This window comes from Mus pahari, chromosome 3 (genome assembly GCF_900095145.1).
Source record: "Mus pahari chromosome 3, PAHARI_EIJ_v1.1, whole genome shotgun sequence".
Lineage (NCBI taxonomy): Eukaryota > Metazoa > Chordata > Mammalia > Rodentia > Muridae > Mus > Mus pahari.
The window spans coordinates 35717744-35731736 of record NC_034592.1 but is presented as its reverse complement, the minus strand read 5'-3'; the positions used below and the strand labels follow the sequence as shown (position 1 = coordinate 35731736).

Genomic DNA, 13993 nt, shown 5'->3' with positions numbered 1-13993 from the left:
TTTTTTTTTTTTTTTTTTTGAGACAGGGTTTCTCTGTGTAGCCCTGGCAGTCCTGGAACTCACTCTGTAGACCAGGCTGGTCTCAAACTCTGCCTCTGCCTCCCAAGTGCTGGGATTAAAGTCGTGCACCACCACGCCTGGCTTTTTTTTTTTTTTTTTTAATTTTAATTTTTCCTAAATAAAACATTTATATTGCATGTATCTGGATTTTAGCAAAATCATGTCTAGAATATGTACATTAAGTCAATGTATAAATGAAGTAAAACAGGATTAGGAAACAGGAACAAATTTAGCAAGAATGGCTACTAAAATAAAAAACCTAAATGCACATACAATTCTGACTGGTCTCAATAAGCTATACAAAAATAGATAAGCAGCTAAAGAAATACTAAATTCAGTATACCTTTATAAAAAGAAAACTAAACAATTTAACAACATACTTAAAACACAGAACCAGAAAGAGCTAGAGGAACAAGATAGAAATCATGTAGGATTAAATTAAAGTCTGTTATTACCACCTAGACTCCTTTCAGATACATAAAAAACACTGGAATAATATGACTCCTAGCTATATGTGGTAAAAAGCAGCATATAATTCTGTTCTTCAAATTAGAAGCAGGATCCGAATCAATTAACTAGCAAAGTAACCCCCAGTATAGAATGTGAAAAGTCAAAACAAACAAACAAACAAACAACAAACAAACAAACAAAAACCTTGGACCATTTAAGCAAATAGTTAGGCTTTATTATTTTAAAAAAATTGTTAAAAAAATAAATAGAAATACTATATTATTGCTAGTAGAAAGTAACTTTGATTTTATACATCTGTAAAAGATTTAAATGCTAACACTTATATTAAAAAATATATATTCTTGGCGGCTGCAAAATCTAGCAAAGCCTATTGCAACACAAAATCATCACAAACATTACCAGCAATCCTTTTAGCTGGTATGGGTTTGCTGATACACAGTGAACTAAACACTGTAGCTTTAATTGAAATGTGAATGTTATAAACAGTTAGATGTCTGGCTCTGGCCAGCATTCTAATGCCATCAGCAGCAAGGAGCTGGGAAGCATAAACAAACCTTTTAACTAGATTAGTCTCTAAAATGGCCAAGAAATCCTTTAGCACAAGCTCCATTGTGATAAATGTAGGAGGAAAATAGTTTTGGAATAATGCTTTAAAAAATAAACCCCGTCTCTACTGCGTTTCTAAATATTCTGCTATATAATATTTAATAATGACAAATTCTATATTTGAATTTTTAAATCCCCTTTTCCCATTTTATGGCCGTTTCACTTTAATTAGCAAATCCCAAATTAAGAGAAACAACTTAAAACGTCAGTATTCTGTTTCCTTGACCATGCTTTTTGAACCCTAGTATCAAGAATCGATTAATAGTAATGGCTAACATTTTTGTACTTGTAGTAATAAAAAACAATAACCATAGCAAGAAGGAGAGGTGCAAATAAAATATAACATTGGGTCTTAGGAAACACTTCCTTATTTATTTCTAGGTTCTGACATCCAGACATCCAGTTAAGAAGTATGGTAAAAAGGTAGGAGCAAGAATTTAAGTTTAACTCTAAACAACAAACCAAAAATTTCCAGATTGCTAAATCTGTTTACCTAACAAAAGGTTTAGTAAAAAATAATTTTTTCCACAAGTTTTCTACCATTCAAGGTTGATAGTTTATTATATAACTCATTTTATTCCTTTAAAGTAATATATTCTAATAATTCATTTAATGCTATGGAATTTAATGAAAATTTCTCCAAGAAAAAGCTTTACAAGCCCATTATGCTACATCAAAATTTGTCATATCCAACTTTGAATGAAGTAAAAGCTTTGTAGCTGCTTTGACATCATTAGCAAATTTTATTTCCTGTATGCCAACCTATGTTAGAAAAATACAGATTAATATGTGTTAATCTATAAATATCTCACCTCTTTTTCTCTTTGAAGACTTACACAATTATTTCAACATTAAATTATTATGTAATATAGGTATACCTCAAATAGAACTGATAAAAGAATTAGAATTTTTACTTTTAACTTGTTTTTAGGTGTTCTAAAAAAAAAATAAGATTTTTGGACCACAGACTTATTCTCTCCCAAGTTTAAAAAGTTTTCTTATATGTCAGATAGCATTTGTAATTATCTATTCTGGGCTCCAACAGAAACTGAGTTCCTTCACATTAAATGTTTTCAAAGAATGGAATACTGCCCATAGGATGACAGTCAACCTGAGTATATAGTATGAAAATGAATACATGAAGATTAATGAACAAAAACACAAAAACTTATTCTTTTTCATTAAAGAATGCAACAGAAGCAAAAAAGCAAAACAAGAGAAAAATCAACTCTTACTGATTAAACTAAAACTCTTTTTACTTTTGAAGATGGTCTTCAATACCCTGTTGTTTTGTGGTATTCTACCAATAAAACATATGTATAAAAACTGTTAGAAGAAATATCTTGGTACATACTATTGTAGCCTCCAACTTAACTTCATTAGCAAAACACTGCATGTAACTCCATGCATGTAACATGGAGTTGAATATGAAGAATACTGTAAAGATATTTTGCTATGTAAAGAGAAGACGGGCTTTATGATTTAAGTGGCACACTGGTCTGTCTGTATAAGAGAGTGGTGCTTGGTGAGTTTTTTTTTTTTTTCCTATCCTTATACACTGGGAAAATTTTCCATTATCTTCCTTATAAAGTTACTGGAGCCATTCATTATTCTATTAGTCCTTTCCATGGTACAGATTGATAAAACTCTTTATTATGATTGTATTTTGAATTAACTACTCTATATCTAACACAATATTGTATAATAATTAAATACTACTTGTTTGGTAAACAGTTTCCACATATGGAACATGAGACAATAATGCAAATGTAAAGATGAGCAAAACTCATATATATTCACTAAGGTGCTACACATTTTAAATAAATATTGAATACTTCTAGAATAGAAACCTAAGAATGAATGTGAAAGACTTAAGAATTTATCAGTTGTATAGCTATCTCTTGTGAGGCTAGGCCAGTGCCTGGCAAATACAGAACTGGATACCCACAGTCATCTATAGGATAGAATACAGGACCCCCAATGGAGGAGCTAGAGAAATTACCCAAGGAGCTGAAGGGGTCTGCAACACTATAGGTGAAACAACAATATGAACTAATCAGTACCCCCTGAGCTTGTGTCTCTAGCTGCATATATAGCAGAAGATGGCCTAGTTGGCCATCATTGGGAAGAGAGGCCCCTTGGTCTTGCAAACTTTATATGCCCTATATAGAGGAACACCAGGGCCAAGAAGTGGGAGTGGGTGGGTAAGGGAACAGGGCAGGGAGAGGGTATAGGGGACTTTTGGGATAGCATTTGAAATGTAAATGAAGAAAATATCTAATAAAATAAAAAAAAAGAAAATTAAAAAAAAATGTATCAGTTGGAGTCTATTTACTTCTCAAAGGTATTAAAGTAGCCAGAAGAGGTACCCACCCCTTTTCTTCAACTGTGAATCAACATTACTCTAAAACATACACAGTAGAAACTGAGAAGCAAATGTAGCTTTTTCTCTCCAAGGTACTTTTCCATTATGTATTAAAGCTATTACAGAAACTGATATCAGATTCTTTGCTTTTTAAAGAATTCATCTATTGAAAAAGTTCTAACTCATTTTATTAAAACTATAGTATTAGTATCAAACATTGCAAATGTTTTAGAAATAAAAATGAGAAACTTTTTCATGAGGATCTTGAAGTAGTATGTACAGTATATACTAAAAATCCCAAAACTCATACAAAGTCTGTACTAATTTAGTGAACTTCAATAATATTGTTCTGAATTGCTTAAAATATAGTATAAACACTCAAAATGAAAATGTATATCTTTAAGACCTGCTATATGAGGTCTAAATATATATTGAGGGTAAACCATTAAATTTGGAGAGAACTGTCTTTTTTAATTTGAAATAAATTAATAAATATTTTAAATCATCTTCGAGTTAAAGAATTATAGTTAGAATAAAACCCAGCAGCGGTAGGCACATAGATAGCTTTATACTCTAATAGTTGAAATGTGTGTCAACTGAAAACCCCTAAAGTACAGTATTAAATAGAAATTTTCTTATATTTGTCTACTTTAATAAAATATAGTAATATAATCTCCTAAAATATGCATTGCTCTATCTAACAGTACTAATATGGTCAATATTTTTTGGTTAAAAATGTAAAGATTTGACCAATACAACTGTGGAATACAATTATGAAATCCGTTTACATGGAATTACAGAGACTGTCCTTGATTTCAAATGTCTAACATATGCCTGAGAGACGAAGATACTCTATAGATGTTTAATTAATAACTAGGAACAATCTACTTTTCACATACATTCAAAATGCCACGAAGTGTACAAAGATATAAAAGTTGGCTATAGGTTTTCTGGCTGACTTCATGGGGTCCCACTGATGACTAGATGTAAATCTTCATATCATAGAAAACTGGAAAGCTGATAACTCTCTGGGTAAGGACCAAAAAAAAAAAACCCAAACAAACAAACAAAAAAAACAAAACAACAACAACAAAAAAACCAAAGGGAAACATGTCACCTAAGCAACAACTGCCTTATAGAGCTGCCAAGAACAGCCTAATAACCCCAGGTACTCAGAGCAGCATCAACCTGGTACACAGGAACAAGTGGATGTCTAAGCAAGATTTATCTCATTGCATAGTCAAAATAAGCCACTTGAGTCAAATTCTATCCTGATGAGGACTAGAAGGGAATACATTTTTAATTCTTCGAACACTATACTTTTTCACAGCATTTAATTTGGTTGTTAATTAGGAAGTGTGAGAGCCACCGCAAACATCAAGTAAAAAATTCTGAGGAAAATAAAAAACTTCCATGTATTAAAAATTATATCAATAAGGAGGGGGAAAACAAGAGAAGTTAATCTTACACGACTTAGTTAAAAAAAAAATCAATAGATCTATTTTTAAAACTAATATGGATTATGTCAACCAGTTGGCCCTACCATGTACCATGTTTGCTATGAATGATATTGCATACAAATTCTCATCAGATGAACTTTTGTCCTTAAGTGGTTCATTAAGTCTAACTTGCAAGTAAATTTATAATTCTAATTGTTGTTGTAAATAGGGGTTCTCAAAACAAGAGTAAGAAATAGATTTTCTGAGATGATTAACTGGAGGTCTGAGGTAGGGGGATGAGCAGTTGAGAAAGTAGGATTGATTCTGAAAGGTAATAATCCACAAACAGTGAAGTCAGCACTTCTTCATTGTAATGGCAACAACAAATTACCGTAGCTTTACAAATGGGCAAATCATAGTTCTAAAGCTATATACCTTCACATTCATAGAAAAGAACTAGCCTAGACAGGCATAGTAGCTGCTCATTTTACTCCCAGAACAGAGGAGGCAGAAGGTAGGTGGATTTCTGTGAGTTAAATACAAGTCTGGTCTAGATATGGAGTTCCAGATCATAGACTCAGTCTTAACAAAAGCCTATGTATGCTACTTTCAATAACTACATACGGAATTAGGCATGATAGTTTCATTTCTGGCATAAATAAATAAATGAATAAAATAACAACAGCAGCAAAAAAAAAAAAACAAAACAAACAAAAGAAAACAAAAACAAAAAACCAACCATGGAATCCTTCAATTCTTCAGTATTTCTAAATATCACAGCACATAAAGAGTTAGGTAATATAACCTCAAAGGTATTATCTAGGTGAAAGATTATCCTCCTAAAATATCAACAGTATTTAACACTCAGAATATAAGTCATACTAAAACTAGAATAAAAGGTTTTTAAGTCATGCCATTATCTCATTTACAGAAAATGCAGAGCCTTCTAACCATAGTAGGGGTTATGTAGGAAACAGGTGAACAGGAGCACTTCCAAAGGAACTAATACAAGGTATGGTAGCACTGTCACCCCACTGCTTACAAGGCTGAGGCAGGGTGGCATGTGGTCATGGAGAGCCTCAGCTAAGTATCTGAGACTCTGTCTCAACAAAAAGGAAACACAAAGAAGCACAGGCATTAAATTCAAGATTGAAATTTTTTTCTTAGCTGCCTACTAGGCCAATACTCTCCCAACTGTCTATACAAGCTGCATACTTATAATTCTATCCTTTACATTATGGTTACAAGTTTTTAAGAAGACAGGAAATCTGAGGTGGAGCAGTAATAGTAGTACTATGGGAGAAACAACTTGGGACTAGCACTGATTTCTGCATAAGTAAAGCAATCACATCTCAGAGAAAGGTGAAAAAAAAAGTGTTCAAATTCATAACAGAAATCAAATAAATAGGACCATACTGGTTACTGCTATAGTTCCCCACTCTCTGTGTAAATGTCTACTTTTATATATGGTTGGTAATTAAAATTTTACTAGACAAGTTCTACATATGAAGTGCTTTTGGTTACTAAAATATGCATATATCATGTTTTGGCTTTACAATCAAGCAAAAAATGTGAAACAAAAAAAAAGGATCATCACAGTGCAATACTATGTCAAAGACCATAAGTCAAATGTCTTTATAGATTTATTTCTTCAATCCTTTTGCTTATTGAATGACTGTTTTTCTATTGCTGACAGAAATTACGGAATCAAAAAAACCAATGCGGTTTTTATAAAGTGAGAGAGAGGCATACGGATAGAATATGAATGTGTGTATCCATTTTCAAAGAAGGTTAAAGAAATGGATAAATGAAACAAAATATTACCTCCTAATGTAAGCGGTGACTATGAGGCCTACTACAGAAATATATTTTTAGTACTGCTGGAATAAAATTTAGCTCTCTATTTTGAAATATAGGTATAATATATAAATATAAATAAAATATAGCACTATAAAATGAAAGCCATAAGAATATATCATATAGGAATACAGAATAGTTATTTTTATCAAGACTGCTATTCTATAAATCTAAATCTAGATTTACCTTTCAATTGTAGCCAATTATAACAAACTACAACTTCATGATTTTTTTTTAACTCATTAAAGTTTATTTTGGAAATTTATTTTGTTACATATGTTGTGAACAATTTGTTCACAACAAAAATTGAGATGAAAACCTCTACTCGATCTACAACAGTAAATAATTCAGTTAAAACTGAAGTGATACCAATCCAGCAAAAATATTGATGGAGAGATCTGGGCTTCTATGCAGCAGGAACAACATAAAGTTTTCAATGGGGATTACTTGTTCAGACAAGTTACAAAGATTAGAGAGGAAAAAGTTAGTTATGAAATATCTAATATTTCCATGTTGTGGAAAATAAATACCAGAAAGGTATGTGGGAAAAGATAATACCAATGGCATTTAAACTTTAAGCATTTTAAGCTTTAAATATATAGTCAAACATGAAACAAATATTTTTTACAAAAAAAAAAAAAAAGAAAAAGAAAAGAGAGAAAGATAGAGACAAGTGTAAAATCCAACCAAAGGCCTTATGAACTAAAATGTGAAATTCGCTATGCAATTCAGACAAAATGAAAAATGGAGAAGCTAAACACCTAACGTAAAACCAGTCAAGTCTTTCAACACTGAAGTCAATATCCAAGCCACAGACAGAAGCAAAGAGAGGAAAACACTCAGGTCTACAACTGGTTAAAGCAGTTCCAACACAATTCAGATCCCGACATTTTCCCACTCAGAAACAAATGCAGGCAGCTTTTCCCGAGGAAAGAGGAAAAGAAAAAAAATCTCTCCAAACGTAATTTTGTAAGTGACATCCAGAAAGTATGCCTCTTTTCTGTCTCTTTCCCTGGCGCCTCACTGGAGGAAGGAGGGGGTTGTTTTGTATTCTCCCCCACTGAAGCAAGACACAATCAGATGGTAGCTGGGGAAAGCACTTTTGACAACAGCAAATAAAAATAAAAGTGTCCTTCCTTCCCTGACAGGGTGGACACCCCACCTCACACACCCCTCCTCACTCCGGCCCCTCCTTCACTCCCCCCCCCCAGCACCACCCCCTCCTCACCCCGGAGCTCCACTGCGTATGAGGTGCTACTGCTGCCCCGGAGTGAAAGTCAGAGGCAGGGGAAGGCAATGGAGCCCCCACAGACACACTTACCTTTCCTGCCCCCCACTTTTGAGTGCCTTCCCTGGAGCTGTGGAGGATGACACAAAGGGTAATAAAGGGGGGGAGTGGAGGAGGAGGAGGAGAGCTGGGGAAGTGGCTGCTCCCGGTGTAGGGAGATGTCTCCAGCCAGGGCCAGGCAGCAGCAGCAGCAGCAGCAGCAGCAGCAGCAGCAGCAGCAGCAGCAATAGCAGCAGCAGCAGCAGCAATAGCAGCAGCAGCAGCAGGCAAGGGTCTGTGTTGCTAAGAGGCTTTTGGTCTCTTTCTCTCCTCCTCTCCCGGCCACAGAGAAGGAGGGTGGAGGGGGCTCTGGAAGCAGGCGTGTAGAGGGCTGAGCGGGTAGGAGTCGGGGATGGGGGGGTTCTTCTAAGAAGAAGAAACTCCTCTCCTCTCTCGGGCTCAATTCCCCGACTCGGGGTTCAGAGCTGGAGGGTGGGGGAGGAACTCGGCCGTCGTGCCCCCACCCCCCCTCAATTCAAGGTTGAAGTGGGGTAAAATTAGTGTCCTGTCCCTTTAAAAATAGAAATAAAAGGTGCCCCCCCTCTGCCACTGCCTCTCTCTTCATCATCAGCTGCTGCTGCTGCTGGGGTCTCTCTGCTTGGGGGGGAGGGGGGGCTCGGGGAGAAGAGACGGGAGGCACTCACTGCGCATGTCCCGTTCTGACGGGAGGCTGGTTGGTGGACGGCAGGGAGGAGGGGGGGAGGGGAGGAAATGAGATGTTTTTCCCAGAAGGCTCCAAGGCGCCGGCGACCCGGAAGCCATTGTAAGCCAGGGGGTAGCGGGGCGGGGGCGGGAAGAGGGAGGAAGTTGCTACTCTGGAGCGGCCCCGGCTGCCTCCTCCCTCCTCAGGGAGAGCGGAGGGACGGAAGTAGGCGGGGACCGAGCCGAAGGCGGGTCACGTGGCGGGGCGGGACCGCGGAAGGAGGCGGGCCCGGCGCCGTGCATGCCGGGAGTTGCGGTGCGCCCTGGGCTGCAGTAGGTGCTGTGGGGCTGAGAAGTCGTTGAGCATCCTTGGGTCCTCACCGGCGGCGGAGGCCGGCTTTGCCCGGTTTAGGCAGGCTTGACTAGGAAGAGGTAAGGCTGGTCTGGTAGGCAAGGTCGGGGCCGCAGTGGTCACGGACGGTGGTGAGGGGGGACAATCTGAGGGGAGTGGGAGGCTCGCGTAGGCCCGGTAGGCCTAAAGCAGGCGGCCCGCGCCTGGGACCTCGGCTTCCCGGAGATGTTGGGGACGAAGCGGGCAGCGAGCTCAGCAGAGACTGGCTGCGGAAGGGTTTTTGGGTGAGGAACGTGATTGGCCAGTGTTGAGAGATCGGGTTCTCTGCAGAGAGAGAAGCACTGCCTGCTTTAGAGCGTGCGACTTATTTGGGAAAAGCAAACCAGATGTGTGACTTGTGCTCCGCTTCTACGGTAGCCTTGCTCATGCTGGCTATGGACACATCCCGCCTTTCCGACTCTTCTGTGTTCCTTGGGATTTTGGAGAAGCTGTAGGCAGTGTAGGCAAGGGACGGGCAGGAAAGGTCTGAGTGAGGGTTGCTCTCTGCCTTAATGCTGCAAACACAAAAGACTGCCCGTTTGAGGGTGCTTGGGACTGTGTGGTCTTTCATACTGAGTTTTGTCACTAAAAAAGAAAAACCTTGAAATATTCCTTTCTTGTGGAGTAAAAGAGAAAGCTTTTTATCTGGGTGTTTCTTTCTTTTTTTTTTTTTATAGTGAAAAAAGCGGTTTCTTTTCCACCTTCACTTTCTTCGTTAATCTTTGAGCTGGTTTTTGTCAAGACACTTGGGAGGATTATTACTTCGTCTTTAATAATCCAAGTTACGTAAAAAAAATTAAAATCGAAGATCTTCGAACTTACTCTTACTCTTAACTATCTTAGTTCTGCTCAGTAGGATTCACAGTCTGTTAAAGTTACAAATTTTCCAAATTGTTCTTGGTGCAAGTCTATACAGTACGCTATTTAATGTATCCATTGCCCAATGCCTTTTTTTTTTTTTCTTCTTGCTAGGGAGGTCAGATGGGCTCAAAACAAAACTCTAGTGCCCTAAAATTTTATTAGAAAACCAAATCTCAATCTTGTTATAGAAAAAAACTATGTATATAGCAAGAAAACTACTATGGCCTAGGTAAAACTTTTAAATCCTGTTTTGTGTGAGGGCCTAAATATGTGGGAAAGTGCACAAAACGACTGTAGCATAAATAACCTGTAACCACTATGACTCAAGAACCAAAACATGGGTAGCATCTGGCAGGCACAGGCCCACTAATGGCTTCCAGGCCGTTCTTCCTCAGGTGCCCCACCTTAATATTATCTTGATTCTTGTGATTCACTGCTTTTCTTTTAGTAAAAACGTGTGTCAGCGTTTCTAAACAAATTATCATTTGGCCTCTTTTTATCTGCTTGTAGGTAGTTCAAACACCCTACTAAGTCAGAACCTTTATTTACTCAGCTGAGATTTGACCCTGGTAATACATTTTGCTGTACTTTATATATTTTCGTTGTGGCGTAAGAGTTTCTAAGGTATAATAAGCACTGTTTTTAACTAAGCCACCATTAGTCTTAATGGACTTTGGCTTGTGTTCATTTCTTTACTACTAAATGATCTACATAGCTACATAATAACGATCTGAATATCTGCATAATTTTTTCATATGAATATAACTGTATTTTTATGAGTTGTATGTGGCTGTCTTCAGTTTCACCAAACATTAAGACTGGTATGCTGTCTCATACCCTGGCCTCAGGTATGAGTGATCCTTACTTGTACCATCTCACCAACAATTACCTTTTAATTTTGCCAATCTGATGAGTGTACTTTTATAATTTGCTCTGTGTTGAGTAAAGTTCTGTACTGGTGATTTGACTGTTTTCAGGAACTTACTGACTGTTTGGATTAATTCATTCAGAAATTGTCTTTTAAATCATCCTTTTTAAGTCTTTTGTATAGTTTCTTTTTCTATTTTGCTGTTTTTCATAAAGATTTATAGCATTGTGGCAGATAGATAATCTGTTCCTGTATTATTACTTTCTTAATTTATATGTTGTTATTGTTTCTTGAATTTTCTATTTAACTTTAACTCCAGGACATAGGTTTTCAACTTGTGCTAGACAGTACAATTGCCACCAGCCCCATGTGGCTTTTGAGCACTTGAACTGTATGTTGTAGGTAGTTTGACTTACGGTAGGAATTTTTTTTTAGTGTTTTGTTGTTTCATTTTATATTTGAAAAGTGTGTAAAACACCTCAGCTTCTCATTATATTTGCTTGTTAAAATTTTAACTACTTTCACTTTTTTTACTGTATTAAATATACTAGAAAATGTTTAGTTAGGATTTACATTTATGTTGGACAGCAATATCAACTATAAATATTGACATAGATGTTTCTATATCTTGGCCACTTTCTTCTCATTAATGTCTTGCATTTCTGTCTTTTTCACATCCTTTTCCTTTTTCTTAGGATAGTCTGCAGAAGTCCCTTAATGCATTTAACTAGTTCTCTTATTTCTTTGCTTCAAAGCTCTTGTTTTGCCTTCAGTTCTGAGGAATTACGGTTTCTTACAGCTTTGTGGATAGTTTTCAACACTTTGAAGATAACATTCTAATTGGTTTTTTAGCTTCTGTTACTAATTTGCAGAAATTCTCTCTAAATCTAATTCCTGGTACATTTAAAGAGGATCATTTTTTTAAAGAAATACTTTGTTAGCTATGGTTTGTCTGCTTTTTTACTCTGATTGGGGGGGGGTAGAATTCTTGGTCATGCTTTAGAGTCCTTCTGGATTCTCTTATCAGCATATCATTGTCTTTATAAAACATAGAAGGAAGTGTTTGTACTTACCTCCTCAAAATTAAAACCTTCACTTTCATTGTTAATTCATTCATAGTTAATTTGTTGTCTTTGACAAAAATTCAAGGTTCTAATTTTTTTTTGAGTGTGTTTTTGCTGACTTATAATATGTACTTATTTCTCAGGGGAGTGCAGCAGTTATATTCTTTAGGAAATTAGGAATAGGTTAGGAATGGGATAATGGTGTTTTTGAGAAATCACACTTTCCTAGGAAAGATTCCTAGGGTTACTATCAGTTATAATCAACTTATATCTAAATGTTGGAATTCCTTACTATAGGCATAACATTTTAGAGGACTTAAAAATATGTTGAAATCTTGCCATTTTCCCTTATCCTCTAGGTTGCCCTTAATTTCTCAACGTAAGCTGGGTAATTTCTGAGTACTCGCTTTTGGTGGACCTTGAGCTGTGGTGGTGTAATCCAGCAAAGCCTCAATTGACTCATCCTTTTTATTAGGCAGAAATGACTGGATATGGAGCTTTTCTCTGACTTTCTTCTTTCTAGATCCATGTAATTTCAGATTGCTTTATATCTTTTATTATCAACTGTGTGCACGTCTGTGTTTTGGCTTTAGCAAGATGATCTGTCCGGTTTGCCTTAACCATAACTTTAAACCTCATATACTCTTTTCGTTGTTGATTTAAATGATAGAAGTTCATGATTTTTGTGAATATATGGCAAGGATATGTTGACCAATAGCAGTTGTTTAGGACTAGAAATTACAGAAATACTCAATAGCTATCTATCCAAAAGTAAGGTATCAGTGAACGAACAGGCATGCTCTGGTTTTTGGTTTTCCTTTTAGCATCCTTAACCACCTATGTCAAAAAAAATATAAAATTAGTTTGGCTTTTTTAGTATATGCATACAAATTATATATTGTATTTTACTTTTCTTTTGCTGCCAAGATTTAACTTCATTGGTACATTAAGCTATAATTCATCCATTTTTGTTACCATATCTCTTATATTCAAATATACTGAAAAGATATATAAAAGGCTAAGATATTTGTATTAGAAAGCTACATCTACATCATCTTTAATAATATTTCTAAAATTGAAAAGCAATGTTATTTAAATTTTAATAGTAGAAGAATTAGATAAAATGAAAAATGTTCTGAGACAGGAAACTAACAACCACGTGACCCAATATCATAACCTTCCTGGCCTAAGCACAGTGCCACGTAAAGACCAGAATATGTTAGTCTCTCCTGTAGCACAGAGCAGGTGGGTTTAGATATAAACCATGGAGAAGTACATCTTTTGTTTGTGTGTTTTGCTTTTTTGTTGGTTTTAAGACAAGATTTTCTTATGTAGTACCAGGCTATTTATGGATTCTCTGTGTTGCCTAGGTTGGCCTTGAATTTACCATGAATCTCTTGGCTTTAGATTCTAAAATACAAAATTAAAGCTTGAACTACCATAAGAAGTAGTGATCTTTACCTTTGAAATTATTGCCTCATAACAAAAACAAAGTGTTTAAAAATATTTTGTAGTTTTAATATCTAAAATGTCTTCTTGTACCATAGAGGCAAATTTGATTAGAGTAAGTTTCTACATCCCTGCTTATAAACACTGTCCAATTTTCTCTACTATTGACCTAGTTTCTAGTATGAACTCTTGCCTTAGTAAGTTGTATTAGTTTAAGTCCAGAGTTGACAATGAAATTGTCTTTGTATTATATCTTCTGAGAAAAAAAAATCTCTTTTGACTGTCCCCTATTAACTTTTCTCAGACATTGGACAGCCATTGATATGTTGTCAATGTTTCTGAAGTTTTGTCTCTTGTCATTTATAGAGTTGAATAATATGTTCTTCTTTCACTTAGGAGTATCTATCTAAAGTTTATTCCTGGCTTTTCATGCCTTCTTGGCTTTATAGCACAGAAATAATCATTGCACTTTATCCATTCTATCAAAGAACATATTGCTTCTAAATTTCCATGATTACTAATAAAAATTCTCGGTGGGTATGGTAACGTGTAGCTTTAATCATGGCTGTACAGGTATTTATGTATTGAATAAC

The 13993-nt window shown here is 36.1% G+C and overlaps 2 protein-coding genes across 4 annotated transcripts in view; one reads left to right on the top strand and one right to left on the bottom strand.

The window, feature by feature from the left end:
• Positions 1 to 8802, bottom strand: part of Mbd5 (methyl-CpG binding domain protein 5) — a 334829-nt gene extending 326027 nt beyond the window's left edge. The window contains exon 1 of one of the 2 annotated variants that reach the window (XM_029536364.1): positions 8770 to 8802. The gene's annotated coding sequence lies outside the window, so the exon portion shown is untranslated. Of the gene's footprint in view, positions 1 to 8119; positions 8730 to 8769 lie in introns of those variants that run through there. The other variant, XM_021192375.2, reaches the window with a different exon arrangement.
• Orc4 (origin recognition complex subunit 4) overlaps positions 8052 to 13993 on the top strand; it is a 45086-nt gene continuing 39144 nt past the window's right edge. The window contains exon 1 of one of the 2 annotated variants that reach the window (XM_029536367.1): positions 8052 to 8177. The gene's annotated coding sequence lies outside the window, so the exon portion shown is untranslated. Of the gene's footprint in view, positions 8178 to 9063; positions 9200 to 13993 lie in introns of those variants that run through there. The other variant, XM_021193626.2, reaches the window with a different exon arrangement.